Source organism: Vicia villosa, linkage group LG6, assembly GCF_029867415.1.
Source record: "Vicia villosa cultivar HV-30 ecotype Madison, WI linkage group LG6, Vvil1.0, whole genome shotgun sequence".
NCBI lineage: Eukaryota > Viridiplantae > Streptophyta > Magnoliopsida > Fabales > Fabaceae > Vicia > Vicia villosa.
Genome location: NC_081185.1, coordinates 130,863,948 through 130,880,258, shown reverse-complemented (window position 1 = coordinate 130,880,258; position 16,311 = coordinate 130,863,948). Strand labels below are relative to the sequence as shown.

At 32.5% G+C, this 16,311-nt stretch overlaps 1 long non-coding RNA gene across 1 annotated transcript; it reads left to right on the top strand.

Moving 5' to 3' along the window:
- Nucleotides 1-12,827: 12,827 nt before the first annotated feature.
- Nucleotides 12,828-15,174, top strand: LOC131612390 (uncharacterized). The gene is made up of 4 exons (XR_009287363.1): nt 12,828-13,096; nt 13,191-13,297; nt 14,203-14,469; nt 15,041-15,174. It is a non-coding gene; the product is annotated as an uncharacterized LOC131612390 (long non-coding RNA).
- The last annotated feature ends 1,137 nt before the right edge of the window (nt 15,175-16,311 follow it).

Below are 16,311 nucleotides of genomic sequence, written 5' to 3'. Positions count from 1 at the left end.
AATAATGTTTGCATTTGCAAGATCAAGAAATAATAAATGGTGAGGGAGAAGCTGCATGTGATGGGTTTAAAGGTAATGCATGAAAACAAATTTAGAGTCTGATAGATTTAAAAGCAATGTATGGAGAAAAAGATCTGATAGATTTAAAAGCAATGTAAAGAAAACAAATTTATATGATTTGATAGATTTAAAAGCAATGTGGGAAACCATATGGAGCGGATCTTCTCCGCATAAATTTTACTGGAGGGTACTGTAATGTGTCTCACAATTTGTGATTTATTTGAATTTGAAATAAAGTAATATCACATCTATTTTAATTTTTAATATATTTTTTTCAATTTTATCCTCTGATTAATAAAAATTTCACAATTTCTAATACATGATAAGGATTACTGTACTATTGTATTAAAACAATTTTTGTTTTTGACAAAATTATTAAAACAATATTTGTTCTCTTACTTTTATACACTTTTTTTAATCTATGTAAAATTGTGTACTGAGTCACTTATTGTGGGACAAAGTGAATATATAGTAAAAAAAATGAATGGTGGAGATCACACTGCACCAAATTCTACTGGAGAGAATCATTTTTGTTATATCTTCGTTTTTATAATATGGTTGTATACAGTATGTTAATATTCAAACAACAACATTTTTTTAATATTTATACTAAAAAATGGATATAATTATTGAAAAGTCAAACACATCTAAACTTTGATGGGTAGTCAAAGAACAATGACAATTAATAAAATTATTTCAAATAATAAAAAATATAATAAGCAAGAATTAAGAAAAATTTGTTCATCAAATCGATTTACATTTGAGAAAGAGAGCAATTATTTAATTCACTATAGCTAAACAATTCTTACAAAGAGATTATGATATGAGTAATAAAAAAATAGTATTTGGAGTTCTAAAAGAAACTCTATTTTCAATATAAAAATCACACAAACTCAAAGTGTTTAAATTGTTTTTCAAATCCTTGTTCCAAAAGCATGTCAAATCCCAGAGAAAAAAAACCTCATAAATTTTTACCCTTTATTTTTCACTAAGATTGCAACCTTATGCACCATCTGCTCAATAAATGAGAGATAAACATATTCATAACTACCAAAATCTTAACATGGTCAAGATATGACTCATTAACGAATGAATCCACAAACAAGTCCGAAAAGCCCAAGATCCGATTGGACTCCTGCTGCCTTCCACCCTCCGACATTAACGAATAGAAAGTATATTTTTCTCTCTTTTCTCATTTGAGATTTTAAGACATATTACAACAATTCTCTACCTTGATTTTAAAATAATGGCGGTGTCAATTTAATCATCAACCATTTTTTTGCTCCCTCCAAAGCTTTAATCACTCTTCAACAAATTTGATTAAATCCAAGCAATGCTTGAACCTTAATATTGACAATGATTTGGTTAACATATTTGCTGGATTTTCTTTTAGGGCACTTTTGAACCTGAATCTTCTTTGACTTTACCATTTTCCTTAAAAACTATAAACGAATATCATATGTTTTATCTTCTCATAATAAAATTAATGAATGGACACTTTGACTATCATAAATCATCTTCACGCACTCTTGAGTAATCATTAACACCCTAATCATGTATTTTGGTGATATGACTTCCTTGACCCCTTCAGCAAGGGCAGTATATTCTGCTAGAGCAGTAGATTACGCAACCACTAATTGTTGATTTTCCTTATCGCTTATAGTTGTCCTAAACAAAGTAAACATAAAACTTGATAGGAATTTTTGAATGCCCACATTACTTGCATAGTCTGAATTTACATAAACCTCCATGACATCTTTCTTTTGAGTTGACTTTGTGTACTTTAAACCATCCTTTAAAAAACCATTCAAATACCTCAACAATTACTTCAAGGCTTCCCAATGAACCTAATCAGGATTTTTTATAAACCGACTTACTATGCTGATTGCATATGCTAAGTTCGATCGACTACAAATCATACCATGCATAATGCTTTCAACCCTTTTTGCATCATGACTTTCCTCAAATCGATTTACTATGATGATTTCATATGCTAAGTTCGACTGCCTACAAATCATACCATGCATAATGTTTCCAACCCTACTTGCACATGGAATACTTTGCATTATCTTCTTATTTTCCTTAGTTTAGGGACATTGCTTAATTGAAAGCTTTGTGTGATAACCCAAAAGAGTGTTGATGATTTTAATATCTTGCATTTTAAACCACTCGATCAATTTCCTCAAGTAACTAAATTGAGATAAGAACAATTCGCTCCTCATGTGAATTCTAATGATATTTATACCCACTATTTATTTAGCTTCATAAAGATCTTTCATCTAAAATTCATCATTCAAGATCTCCTTGAAATTACCGATCTCTATATTTCTAGAGTTTGTCATTAAAATATCATAAACATACATAAAGAGGTAGAGAATGACTTTCTTATTCCTCTTCAATATGTGTACACAAATATCATGATAAATTCTTACAAAACCATGTTTAAAATAAATTCATCAAACTGACGATACCACTGCCTTAGGTTTTGTTTCAACTCATACAAAGATTTCTTCAAGAAAAGTACGTTAGCCTTATCTTATACAAAACCTTCAGGTTTTCCCATGTAGACTGTCTCTTAAGGTGTCTACGCAAGAAAGTTGTTTGGACACACATTTGTTCTAGCTCAAGAGTATATTGATTCATAATTTCCATAAGTACCATTATAAAATAAGTTTTTTACTAGAGGTGACACTTTTTCACTATAACCAGTCGCTGCCCCCTGAGTAAAACACTTTGTTACAAGTCTTGTCTTAAAACTTAATTCTTCAATTTCTAGAAGACTTTCCTTATTCTTGAAGATCCTATTGCATCCAACCAACCTTTGTTTCTTAGGTAGTCTCACAAGCTCCCAACTACGATTCTTCATCGGTGAATTCACCTATATCAACCATTTTTTACTATATTTTCTTTGACTAGTTCTTCAAATATCTTTGATTTTAAGTCTTGCAACCCTTCATTCACATTCAAAGTATAAGAAATAAAATAAGCATAAAAATACCTTTGAGGTGATTCAATTTCTCTCCTAACTCTATCACCAGTCAAGTGATAATTAAGAGAGATTGTATGTTTCCTTCGATAATACTAGAAATAAGAGCGTTAACTACCTTATTGCCTCTAGCCTCAATAGTAGGAAGTCTCAACTCAAACAGAGTCTTCTTCACCGTAGTTTCTTTATTGTGTAACCTTTAGGTATTTGCATGTCATCTCCATACGACTCTCATCAAAAGTAACATCCATGCTTATAATAAATTTTGATCCTTCAAGATCCATTTTGTAATCCTTAACCCCCACAATTTGAACGTAATATCTTTTTCTCCCTTTTTCGGGACAATTCTTTTTGAAGTGACCGATTTTGTGACAAGTGAAAAATTTAAACTTGGACTTATCAAAAATAATTTAGCGATTATTCTAAGAATTGAGAGGACTTCAAAGGTCGTTTCTTCTTTGCATGGTCCTTAGGGACGAGTCAATGATGCTTGATTTCTCCTGGGAAAGGAAAGATAGGTCTTGGGATCAAATTCGGAAAAAAAAATCTTAGATCCACTTCGAAAGAGAATCCCATTTCTACAATGTTTCTTTTGATTTTCTAACTCCGAAGAAGAAATAAATTAACAAAGATTTTGCAGCTTTTTGGGAGAGTCTAGGCTATGAGAAAAGGGTCTGTCCTTTGGATGCATGTTCTTTAATTCATAAGAAACTGTGTATCAACACTCGGTCCCTAGTAAATGTTGTTGATGCCCCTGATAGGAAAGAACTTTTTAGTAAGCAGTGAAAGTCGTCATTGACTTTTATTTGCTTAACGTGTTTTTTAATTGATAAACACTGATCTTCTTTACTTTCATTTTGCAGATACAATGGCTTCAAGTGGTATGGATACAATGAAAGGTCTTTTTGATAGACAAAAATCTCGACAGAAATATGGGATAACCACTTATACTTCCTCTGTTGCTACTCCAACGAGGGCATCATTATAGAAACTTCCGAGGGATACTAGGGTGTCACTCACAACTCAATTTTATCTTGTATTTTATGATCGGGACCAGACTTCTTTCGTTGGGCCAAATAAAGAGCATAACGAACAGAATCTGACTTCTGCTAACCACTTCAAATAAATATGGGATTCTGACGCTTCCTGAAAGGACATTATGGGCAAAAGGCTCAATCTCTCTTACACTTCTCCCACGAGACTCGTTACTTTGGAAGTTAGAGCTCTGCCTAATTTCTTTAAGTTTCTTGATGTCCTCCAATCTCGGGTACCTCGTACTTTATAGGAGGCACATACTTATGTGCTCGAGCGGGATCTTGCTTTCCTCTAGAATCTTCCATATGGTGAGAAGACTGAGCTAATTTCAGAGGCCGCCTTCCACATGTTCTGCAGTGCTTCTTTGATGTCAGTGGTGGTTGGATTTCGAAGGGATGTTCTTACTCTAGGTAATCCCTTTAATAAAATAGATATATTGAAAGGGAAGTATCACGTAGCTTCCCATGACCGATCGTGATTCCAAGAGAAGTTGTTTGACCTTTAGAAAAAGATGGTCGGGTTGTGTAGCCTTCAAAAGGATACGAAACCCACAAATCACCCTCTATTACGGATGCTAGGGTGTCAGAGTTACAGGAATCTTTAGAGGCCAAAGATAAGGCCATTGAGGAAGCAAAGGCTTCTTTGGCGACATTGACCTTTAAATTGACAGTGGCTGAAGATACCCTGAAGAAGGAAAAAGACTCTCATGCAGCGGAAGATTCATACTGAAAAGTTGAAGGTGATACATAAGAGAGTAAACAAACATATTAACGAGGGTATTAAGACCGTTTTCAGATCTTTTAAAGACACAGCTAATAAAGTGGATCTGTTGTGTCCGGGAACTCGGATTCCTTGGTAAAAGTTAGTCCTAGATAAAGTGGTCAAGGATGGCACTATTATAGGAGATAGTGAAGTCCCTGAAGCAGGCCCTCGTGTATAAACTTCTTGGGTTATTGACATGCACACCTTTGTTTCCTTTCTTGGGTTATTGTAATTCTCTTAATTATGTTAATTAAATTTATTTTCCGATGTCGGGTTTTTATTGAATTTGATATCTTCTGGGTTGATTTTCCCATGTGTTTCCTCCTTATCGAGAATTGGGTAGCTTGCTACACTCAGTTTTGGTCTTATTGTTATTTGGGATCCAACACGATCTTTCACATTTCTTCATTACGCATCACGCTTATTGGGAACTGGCGTAATCCTTACTTGTCCCATTTGTTGGGAACAAGTGTAGTTATTCATTGTCACTAGGGACCATCCCCGACCGAGAGTTAGGTCCACTTCCCTGACCCCAAATTTGAGTATGGTTCGAGGTTGATGTCTTCGAACTCCACCGCCTACACATTTAGAGTGGCTAACTCTTAGGGGGTGCATCAACTGCGATTTAACGTGCTTTACTTGATTGCTCATACTTTTAGAAGGGGTGGTCAACATCATTTTGACAGAAAACGTGATGTTATTCTTATCCAATATTATTATGTTAGAAAATAATTATCTAATTCAAATATACTTTTTTTAAGTACTTAGCCCGAATACTTTTTAGGACGCTCGGTTTAAGGTGGAGTTGTAGTTTGTTATTTTCCCTTATGGGACTGCGGAAGATCGTCCTTTGAGTTGCTTCACGGTCGTTGAGACTCCTTCAAACATTATCTCATTCTTTTCTAGAGTTGGGTAATGGTTAATGATCGACACCTGCGAATGATCGACCACACTTAGGTGGGTAACAATGTTCCTTCTAGCTTCAATCTTCTGGTTGACCTTAAGTTTGTGCCACCGTGACTAAGAGGTGTTGTTGCTCTGGGTGTGAGAATCCTGGCATATTTTTCCTATAGAAAAGGCACCTCGTTTTAGGCGAGCTAGCAGTGGTGGTGATCATCTCTTTGTATTCACTATGTAGCTTCTGCATTACGGATTGGGGGTAGTTTCATGCCTAGAACAGACGATCACAATCCTCCTGATAAAATTGATGATGATTTCCCTGCAAGTACAAGAGTAAACTATATGTTCTCTGCTTTCTATTAGTTTGTATTGTGGTTAGCTTCTGCAGATCTACACGTTTGTGCTGATGAATGGTGAGGTTCACTTGCGTATGACATTGTTGTATTGAGGGTATCGTCGATATTTTTGTAGTATCAGGTTTCTCGACTCTGTTTCACGATCTATTTATGCATATCGACCAGAACTTAACAACGGATAGTTCCTCTTCCACGGGGATTTTCTCTTGGCTTTTTTCGATGTCATAAATTAGAAGAGGTGTTGGGTCAAAAGATCCAAAGGAACTTTAAACAGAGGTCATCCTTTCTTATTTTGGCACTCTGTTACAGCAAACACACACTCACATTAAACAAGATCTGATTGTGGAAATTTGTGAGAATCTGAAATCGATTCTCATAGTTGCGCCATTATTCTAGACCTTAACCAGAATTATACATGGATTGTGGTGTTGGAATCTTGATGCGATGTTGCAAATCTCCAGTGTAACGGAACACATGGGTGGACCTGCAAAGTTAGCACTTAAGCACCCAAGTCAATTAGTGAGTTCAAAACAAGGTAGAGTAAAGTTTAAAAAGTAAGTGTGTACTTCAAGTTTTTACATGTGCATAAATATTTATACCGCTAAATCAAGCAGTTCACAAGACTTTCTTTAGAACATTAAATGTGCCTCCCTTTATTGAAGAGAATTTCTTTTTCCAGCTTGTATGGGTGAATAAAGTCTATGAAAATCCAAAAATGCTCTTCGGAAGCGTATTTTCGAACGCACTCCAAATTAAGGTGTTTTCGGAGATGTAATTTTGAAATATCCCAATATTTTGTTTAAGAATTTTTCGGAGATGCATTTTTGGAAATAACCCAATATTTATTAAAAAATTAAAATCAAAGTGTATCAATTGTATTAATTGTATTAATCAAGATATATAATTAAATATATACTATTTTAATTTAAATTTTTTTAAAAAAAATTCAAATAGAATGTTTATATTATTAATTGAATAATTAATTATTATAAATTATGTAAATATTTTTTAATTATCTTGTATTTTAATATTCTCTTGTATTTAATTATATACTTATATAATATAATTATCAATTAATTTATATAATTATATATTTGCCTATATTTGTATGTTTGCATTCAAGTCCATCCTTTAAAAAGAGTTTGTGATGTCTCTAATGAGAACTTTTTTTTAACCAACTAATACCAAAAAAAATATATATTTGAATTTATAATAATTAATTATTCTATTAATAATATAAACATTGTATTTGATTTTTGTTTAAAACTATTGAATTAAAATGTTATATATTTAATTATATATCTTATTTTATACTATTAATTATATAATTAATTAATACAGTTGATACACTTTGATTTTAATTTTTTAACAAATATTACGTTATTTTGGAAATGCATCTCCGGAAAATTTCAAGATTAAATATTGAGATATTTCGAAAATGCATCTCAGCAAACACTCTTTTGGATAAAAATATAAAAAATTGTGAATTCGAAAATACATCACCGAAAACACCTATAAAAAAAAGAAATGTGGCGCATTCTAAGATGTATCCCCAAATTCTAAAAATAAAAAAAAAATTCGGTCAGAGACACTTAAAAAGGTTAAAAAGATTAAGGTGTAAAAAAGGAAATTTTCTTCTTAAATCTTTAGTCTAAGTATAACTAAAATCAAAATTAACTTTATAGTCTCTAAAAGCAACAGCCTCAACCCAACTATTTGCTCAATGGTATATGTGTGAACATGAATGATACATACTATAAGTTGAATCAGAGAAAGAATAGAATTTAATTAAGTAGAGGTCTAAAATGAATATTGGAAGTGTATGCATCATATAGTCAGTTTAAACTATAACATAAGTTAGAGTAATATCTTTAAACTATAACATAAGTTAGAGTAATATCTTTTACTAGTAGAATCCCAAAACATACTTAGAAAGTTTGCAAGAAGCATTATTCGATCAAATGTTACAAATAAAACCTCTAATTGTTAAGAGTCTTACATTGGACAATATATTAAACATGTCCTTATAAATGGGGGCAATCATCATCCTACAAGCCGGTTTTGTAGGGTTGAGTTAGACTCAATCACACTTCTTAACATGGTATCAGAGCCTCGTTTAAGATCCGGTGGGCCACCTTCTATGGTTTCCGCTATCGGGCCACCCGCCATTTATTTCCACGCTCTAGTTATCTAGTCCTGGGCGTGAGGGGTGTGTGTTAAGAGTCCCACATTGGACAATATATGGCCTAAACATATCCTTATAAGTGGGGGCAATCCTCATCCTACAAGTCAGTTTTGTAGGGTTGAATTAGGCCTAACCACACTTCTTAACACTAATAAAATTACCTTGTTGTCTTGAACAAAACCTCCAAAAGTTGAGTGACCACCTATATGAGATCCATCAAAATTAACTTTGAAGAAGCTCATATCAGATTTCTTCCAGATCACATGTTGCCGATAAGCATCCTTAGAGATAACAATTAGATTTTTTTCCTTTCAAATAGCCCAAAGATAATCTCTAGAGAAAGTGCTCCAACTGAAATTAGCGGTACCCATATTTTGAGTAGAGAGAATCCACTTAAGACAAGCATAAAGCTCAATGCTAAAAAAAATTAACTAAATTATCTCCTATGATAAATTAGTTCCAAAACTCTAGAGCATTTTTTTTTAACGAGGATTATATTAATTATCAAAACAAAAAAATACAAGAGACACAAGAGGGAGACCAAAGTAAAACCTCTTAAGTAAAGTCTAGGGATATCCGCTTTGTCTAACAAGTAATTCGGTCTAATGTCTCCATGCACAAAATCAAACCAAGCGAAGTTTTTGCTTTTAAACCCGATATTAGTCAGGATATCTGGACAAAAATTGACCTGTCTAAAGATATGTGTTGGAGCGGTAAAGCGGCAAGCAACAAAAGATTTGAAAGTATTTATCTGGGAAATTATCGTCTCCACAGGGATCAGTGCATTGAACTGCCGTTCAACAGTTTCCAAAGTTATGAGTTTGAATTTTAATGAATTTAAATATGAAAACGGAAAAGTAAATATCAACACAAAAAGAATTCATTCTTCAGAAAGAAAAGACTTATCAAGCATTGTATATAATCTACTTCTCACAAACTTAGGGCCCGTTTGTTTTGACTTTTTTTAAAAATGATTTTTATAGTGTTACAAAATTTTGTGAAAAAAAAATTTACAAAGAAACTTTTGATAAAAGCTTCAAATGAAAATTTTGTTTGAATAGTTATTCTTAAAATGTTATTTTAGGTATTTCATCTATTTATGAGGAAAAAATTTAGATATCAAAATTTCAAAAAATCACTTAATTTTGAAGCTATTTCAAATAGATTTTCATAAAAATCATTTTTGAAATACAACGTTTTGAAAAAATTACGATTTTGAGTAAGTTTTGGTCTTCAATAATCTATGTTTATGTTCCAGGATGTCAAAATTAGTGTTTCATTTTAGAAAAAACGAGTATAAAAAAATTTGTAATATTTTGAAAAACGGTTTTGGAAAATCTATTTTCAAAAATACAAAGAAAAAAATCCATTTTTTTAAAGTTGAAACAAACTGGCCCTTAAACTTATCGACCAGTTACACTCAACCTACAGTACTCGTCAATGTCATCCGGCATCGCTCACACCCTGAGTCATTTCTAACTCAAAGTAGAGAGAACTACTATATCATCTCGGCGACGATCTCTCAGCACACCTCAACAACACATCAGACATCCATATCAATCGTATCGACGATCTCTCAACAGACACAACCAACACGAACGCATTAAGCTTCGACATCCATAAAAAATTTTAGCTCTGAATCTATCTCTAAAATCCAGAAACTAACAGATAATCATCCTAGATAAAGATTCAAGAAGTCTATCTCTAAAACAACCCAAATCCCCAGCACCGAGCAAAAATCAAAGACAACAGTCAACAAAGATTTGTACAACAAGCTTTATATAACACCATGGGTGACAAATATACATGAGTTCAAAGTAAATGTATATACAAAACTCAACTAAGAGAAAATACATAGAGAGAAATAGAGATAAAACCATAAATCTTCCGGTTTGTCAGCGCCGGTTGATAAGCAATCCACCTCCGAATGCAAGACCTACAATTGTTATCTAAGCTAAACCTAAAGAAAAATGGGTGGAATTGGAATGAGAGCACAAAAATCCCCAAAACCAACCACACAAAACCTAAAATGAACTAAAATGAAATTATATACAAAGTCTGTCCCGACACGTTCGCCCGGCGAGCCAATTGCTCCGCCCGGCAAACAGCTTTATTCTGGCCACACAGCCCACGCCATGTCAACAAGTGGGCAAAAATATCTACTTTCTCCCGGCGAACGAATTGCTTCGCCCGGCGACTCCTTATTCTTCCGCCAGGCGAACAATAGGCGGCCCAAGGAAGAAGCAAGACACTTATTTTCCACGCTCACCCGGCGAGCCAATTGCTCCACCGGGCGACTCACACCAGTATGCAACTATTTATTTCTTCAATTGCTTCTTATTTTATTAATCCAAAATTGCATCCTTGAAGCTTTATTACTCAATGCTCCATACATGCTCAAATAACTACAAAATAAATGAAAAAAATATTAGTCGGTACATAAATGAATCAAAAACTCGCTAAAACACAAAGTATACGTATTTGTGTAATATACACTAAAACTCGTCTAAATTGAGGAAAAAGAGAAGATAAGTGCCTCAAAACTATATAGAAAAATAATTACAATTTGGCACTTATTAATATGTGAGATAATAAAATCAATTCTAAGAGTATACGCCCAACACGTAAGCCAACGAGATTTGAGAATCCAAGGCACAAAATGAACATTCGCAAAAGCCTTCACCACTAACATATAATCTGATTCCATCCATAATTTAGTCCAATTCATCTGCTTAGCCTTCTCAATAGCTAAGATTACTGCCATGAACTCTGCAACTACATAATTTCCAGGGCCCAAAAACACACTAAAGCTAAGCAAATGATTAGCTTTATCATCCCTGAATAGGTCACCACAAGAAGCCAAGAGCGGATTACCCGAAGCAACCCCCATCAATGTTGCACTTGATCCATCCCCGAGCCAGCGGACACCAAATAACTTCCATAGCGGTCAGAAGCTTACGAGGATGGGTGTCTATGTCAAAGGCTTTAAGCATAGAAAAGCTACTCAAATAGTTATTGGCCTTTTTTGAAGTTAAATTTCCCACCAATTTAGCTCTGGCAGCAATATTGGAGATGCAATGCTTTCATTGAGTAACATTATTGTCAAATCTAAGCATGTTTCTTGCCTACCAAATTTGGTAAACGGAATAGAGTATGCTTGCTCTGATAACTGCAAGGGCTTGAGGGTTCCATGACTCATTTAAAATCTTGAAGTAGTCTGCCATGTTGTTAATAGAGTAAGACAGTTGTAGCTTCCCACAAAGCCAATGCTAAATTTTCCTTACAAATTCGCACGAGAAGAACAGATGTGTAGTTGTTTCAGCAGCTTCTTGGCATAGAGAGCAGATAGAAGGAAATGAGAAACCACGCATACATATATTCTTATCAGTGGATAGTCTATTGTGCAAGAGTTTCCACACGATCATAGAGTGAGTTGGGGCTGAGTCTTTGTCCCACGGGAAGTGCGACCATTTTGTTGTGCCTAAAGCCTCAGTGATCATGTCATAGGCATTTGGGAACAACCTTCATCAAAGTATTCTCCCAATGAGTCAAAATTACTTTGGGGGTTATAATCTAGAATTTCAACAAATCATAAATCCTCTCTAAAGTCATATGCCACTTTGTTCCTTCTAAACCATCAAATAAATAAAGGATCATGCTAACATGTGCCCTTATTGCATACGTTAAGGATACTATAATTAGAAAAAATTAAATATAATTAAATATAATTAAATCACATTTAAAGTTTTAACACATTGAATGTGCGTCTTTCAAGAAAATATTTCTATAAATAACTTATTAACTTGTACCCTTATGACACATGTTAGCTTTTTTCATAAATAAATTCATTTGAGTATATCATTTCACTAAAAGTTACATCGACAAACTTAATCAATGACAAATAATACTTATTGATTTTGTAAGTCGGATTTATCACGAACACAAATTTTAATCCATTTTATTTGAATATGGATCGGCATCGAAAACATATTTGACAATGTCACAATCATAATTCAATATATAGTTGTACACATACTTATGTTGAACCAAATATTTCATGAGATGTTGCATTTCTAATCTTGAACCCCGAATAAAGTGTTTGATAGTAGTTACATTACAACCATTTCTTTTCTTTAAAGTCGTCAAAGGAAGGACTGTATTTAATGTCATCCCACATAGAAAGATTTGACAAATAAAATTAACGGCTTGTCGCAATTTAAAGTCGTCCAAATATTAATTAAATGTGTAATTTTTTAATGAATTTTCTTTGAATATTTATTTAAAAATCATTTGTTTAAAAATGTAAAAGAATTTTTTATTTAAATGATATTAAAGTAATGTGATTTAAAAGTGTAATTATATATATATATATATATATATATATATATATATATATATATATATATATATATATATATATATATATCCCAAATTTTAGTCAAATCACAAAATTAGTCCTCCATTTTATTTTTAAATTTTTTTGTCCTTTTTATTATTATTTTTAGTTAAGAAAGAGATCACGTATAACTTTTTTTAATAGTTCACACATTTTGAATGATGTGGAAAGAGGGGTGGACAAACGGTAACCGACCGTTCTGATCCAAACTTTGAGACATGGTTTGGGTTTAGTCGGTTGACAGATTATGTTGAAAATCAACAATGGGTTGTTGCGAGCTTGTGCGGTCGGATTCAGAGGTTGGTTTTGGGCTCGTCGGAAACCGAATCCGACCGAAGATACACTCAGAGATGGACTTCAATTTATCTTGGCCCAAGCTCACCCTCAATCTTTGACACAAGCTGAACATTCATAAGGTTAGATTAGGGTTGTCAATTTACGTCTTCCTTCGTATAAATCTTTGATTTTCATTTTATGGTTGCCGTTCTCTAACTTTGGTTTTAATTTTAGGGTTTACGATCTCAAACTCCATCCATGAAGCTCTGTGCCGTCACTCAACGTCTCGCGGACAAATCCTTCATCCGACACTTTCTCTCTCTATTCGTCCATGGATTTTGGTTAAGTTTCTTGCCTTCACTCACTATTTTCATATTTACAATTTCACTGGCTATCAAACTCTTTTTCCTCTTACTTGACTCGCCTTCTCTCATTATTTCAGATCTATAATTTTAATCGCGTTCTATGGAGTTCTCTATCGTTACCCAATGTCTTATTGGTGTGTGAGTGTGCAAAAGTTTATATTTGATAAAATTTATGCATTGATTAGGTCTTTGTGTGAGAAATAGTTTATGCTTGATATAGTGTTTTCACTTTGCTCCACTAAATACTAATGTTCATCTTACAGATGTTATTAGTTGTTACTTCCCTGGCTTGATATAGTGATTTCACTTTGTTACAAATGTTATTAGTTATTACTTATTATTAGTTTTCACTTTCACTTTGTTAAAAATATTATTAGTGTATCCATTAATATTTTGAGAGTTTTTTTGTTGGGTGTTAAACAAAGATAAAAAGTAACTTTACTAGAAAGTTCATGACTTAGAGAGAGGACTTATTCCAAAATAAACATTAGAGTTTGTGAGTTTGTGAGTTTTTTAACTTCTGTTTTGTTGGAGTCTAAATTTTGTATTGTTATTTAGGCTTGAAAAGCTAAGGGCGGGAGCCAAAAAAAACTAATTAGTTTTGTGCCATTGTTGGTTTGAAACGTTAAAATGTTGAATTAGTTTTGTGTGGAGAAAGTTTGGACTCTTTTTTTTTCTTTTTAATACTGTATTTTGGAACTTGAATTTTTTGGATAGTACTACTACTGTAACTTGTGAAGTTGAAGAGCTGCATATAACTTTTTCCAAAACTTAGTTATCATATTAAAATTAAAGTTTCTAGAATTTATGATCTTCTTGCGTTCAAGCGTCAAGCATCTTCAACACATTAACTTTATAGAATATGTATACATAAATTGTAGGAATGAAAAAGCAAATGGAGGAAAAGAATATGGAGCTTGTGAAGACATTATGAAGGTTCGTATCGAGAATGAAAAAGCAAATGTAGGAAAAGAATATGGAACTTGTGAAGACATTATGAAGATTCCTATCGAGAAAGACATTAAGAGCTTTACATTGTTATACTTTATATTATCTTCTAATTGAGCTTGGCTATTTTGTTTCAAGTGTGAAGTAAAGGAGGCGATTTTGTTTCATTTCAAAGATCCAAAGATCCATGTTTAGTTATGGTAAATATTTTACTCAACTTTTTATTTTTGAATATGAAACATTAAAGCATTATATTTTTGAGATATTAGACACTAAAAGCCTAAAAAATACAATAGTTTTTTTTGTTTAAATTCTTTATGTAGATTGTATATCTTATAAAATATCATAAATTAATTTTGTTTAAAGAATTTCAAAATTTACAGTAGCTAATATAAAAAAATTTACGTGACATATTTTTAACTCTCAAAGATTAGTTATTAATTTGATTGAGTTTTATTGTAATGAGCTTTTATTAGTGTTTCTAACCTCCTCTATTTTTCTTGTTGATCTAAAAAAGAAATAGGATTTGTATCTAGTAAATGAGAAGAGTATGGCTTTATATTATTAATTTTTTATAAATTTGATAACAGTGTTGATTTTCTTTTAATTTCACTAAAGGTTGACTTCAATGTCTTTTCTAAAGGTGTTGTTGAATGAAAAATGAAGTAAATTTTAGAGAAAGAACATTGCTAAGTTTTTTTTTTTTTTTAATTTTCTAATAAGTTTTTGTTCTCCAAGGTTTTTTTAATTCTTAGTTTTGTGTGTGTGCAGATAGGGAGTTATCATTGGAGTAGTCTTGTTTTTATTGTCTAATAAACCCGAGGTCTTGAGAATAACTTCAAATTTGTATTTGTATTGGTTTTGGTTTTGTATATTTTATTAAATTTGTTATTTATGTAAGTAAGATTTAGTTTTCAATTTCATACAAAATTTGTAATATTAAACTTGTTATTTAATATTCTTTTTGAATGATACAGACATAGGATCCAATTTCATTGAAAATATTCTATGTTTATCCATCTTTAGAAGGATGAATTAAAATGGCTTAAAATAGTCCTTTAAGCAAATAATTAATACTTTTTTATTCAAATAATCAAAATTTTTTTTAATAAAAAAAAAGGTAATTTTCCATTTTAAAAATTAAGTTAAAAATCGTTTTGAGTGACTTAGTTACTAGTTTTTATAGTAAGAATTTAAAAATTAGAATTTTTTTGATGATTTATTATTTGGGCTGAATTTCGTATGGGCCCAATTTGCAAAGTAAATTTGAAATAAAGAAAAATTTACTTCCTACCCCTACAATTGTCTTTCTACCCCTACAATCAAATTTTTTGGACGAAATTACCCTCGTATAAATAGGTAAAAAAAATTTCATTTTCAACTTTTTACTGATTTTGAACAAACACTCTCCCTTCTCTCCACGAAATACGCTCCGGAACCTTTCAGAAGACTCTTCCGGTTCACAAAATCGCCAAACCGGAACACATTTGGTAAGTGATCCGGTTTGCAAAATTTCAAAAAATCAGAAAAAAAAAAAAATACACACCGGAACACATTTCCAAACTGTTCCGGTAAGTGATCCGGTTTGTAAAATGCTCACCGGAACACTTTCACCAACTGTTCCGGTTTGGCCAAAATGCTCACCGGAACAGTTTTGAAATGTGTTCCGGTGAGCATTTTACAAACCGGAACAGTTTGGAAATGTGTTCCGGTGTGTATTTTTTTTCTTTTGATTTTTTGAAATTTTGCAAACCGGATCACTTACCAAATGTGTTCCGGGAAAGAAAAAAACTAAACCGGAACTGTTTTCAAAAGTCTTCCGGTTTGTAATTTTGTGAACCGGAACTCTTACCTCAAGTGTTCCGTTTTTGATGCGCGTAGGGGTGCAGATTTCAAATTTTTTTGACTTTTTGGAAAAATGGTAAAAAGTAAAATGGTAAAATAGTTGTTAATGTTTGAGGGTAAAATTGCCATTTTTAAAAAATTGTAGGGGTGGGAAGGCAAGTGTAGGGGTAGGAAGTAAAATTTTCTGAAATAAATCA